The 1,613-nt window shown below is 48.2% G+C and overlaps 1 pseudogene; it reads left to right on the forward strand.

Moving 5' to 3' along the window:
* Positions 1 to 489: 489 nt before the first annotated feature.
* Positions 490 to 1,281, forward strand: LOC149813493 (protein CDI pseudogene; annotated as a pseudogene).
* The last annotated feature ends 332 nt before the right edge of the window (positions 1,282 to 1,613 follow it).

A 1,613-nucleotide genomic window follows, 5' to 3' on the forward strand; every position in this document is an offset into this window, starting at 1 on the left:
CAAGATCCGGAAATAAACTTTTCGTTTCTTCGCATCTTTCTTGGCTTTCCTGAGATCCAGAGAAGAGGGAAAACCATGGGATTTTTGCTCCGCCAATTCCTCAAGAAGCTTCGTTCGTCAATCCTCCTCTCATCTCGATGCGTTACAAGTTCTTGGTTTGGATCCTGATATTGCCAAATCGCGAGCAACTTTGACAGATCTGGACATTTGTCTCGACATTTCTAGAAATCTGCGGATTCTATCTGTTCCAGATTCGCCAGATCTCGTTTGAGTAATGTACCTACCATCGTAGGTCTGGGGCTCGGATTTGGTCTGACGTCGTTTCCGGCGCTTGCAAATTCTGAGAGAGACGAGGACTCGAGGGATCAGTAAGAAATGGGGGAGACTCCGAGTGAGGAAGGCAGTCGACCGGGATTGGCCGCTCTGCTGGACGGACCGGGCTAAAAGGAAGAGAGATCGCTGCACAAGAGCTCGAAATTGGACTCTCCGATGGCGAACGGCGAAGATCCAGTGGATTCCGACGCGTCGGCGGCGAAGAGTTTGGGGTTTAAGACGTTCAAGATTTTCATAGGGTACGATCCCCGCGAGGACCTGGTTTTTGAGGTATGCCGGTACTCCATCTTGAAGCACTCTTCGATTCCGGTAGAGATTTTCCTGATTGTGCAGTCCGATCTGCGGAAGAGGAACCTGTATTGGCGGGAGAGGGGGGCAACGAAGAGCACTGAGTTCTCGTTCAGTAGGTTCCTTACTCTTTTCCTCTCGGGGTTCGACGGATGGGTGCTCTTCGTCGAATGCAATTTCTTCTACACGACGAACATCAAGGAATTGGTGGAATTAATCGAGGACAAGTACGCGGTCTTGTGCGTTCAACACGATTACACTCCCAAAGAGACCACCAAGATGGACGAAGCTGTTAAGACTACCTACCCGAGGAAGAACTGGTCGTCGATGGTGTTGTACAATTGTGGGCACCCAAAAAATCGCATCCTGACGCCCGAAGTGGCGAATACCCACACAGGTGCATTTCTGCATCGATTTATGTGGCTAGATGACAGTGAGATCAGTTCGATTCCGTTTGTCTAGAACTTCCTTGTTGGGCACAATCTGGTCATTGAGGGCGACCCTAAGACGCTCCCCAACGCGATACATTATACCCTTGGCATGCCTTGGTTTGAGGCGTGGAAGAATTGTGAGTTTGCCGATCTGTGGGTGAATGAAATGGAGGAGTATCAGGCGAGTAAATGCGGTTCGAAGAGCAATTTGGTAGGAACTTCGGCTTGAGAAGCAAGTAGATACAAGCTTCTCGTTCAATCGCAAGAACTAGGATCCCAAGACGATACAAATCTTTTGTTAATTCTGCTAGGAATCTTATTTTTCTTGTTATAGGCTAATCCATTGTTCTTGATTTTGCAGTAGACTTAGGATAACCTTTAGATGGGGGAGGGTCTTGGGTGTTCTCCCCCAAAGAAGACTTAGGGTTTGCTATTCAAGGGTTTGAATGAGTGCCACATATATAAGCACGTGGGGCTCGTATCTTCGTGTGTGTCGGCATCACTTAGTGTTGGAGTTCGGTGCGGTTGCAAATACTTAAGTACCATTTTTTGCCATTCTCG

Source organism: Nuphar pumila, chromosome 16 (genome assembly GCF_984573655.1).
Source record: "Nuphar pumila chromosome 16, dmNupPumi1.hap1.1, whole genome shotgun sequence".
Lineage (NCBI taxonomy): Eukaryota > Viridiplantae > Streptophyta > Magnoliopsida > Nymphaeales > Nymphaeaceae > Nuphar > Nuphar pumila.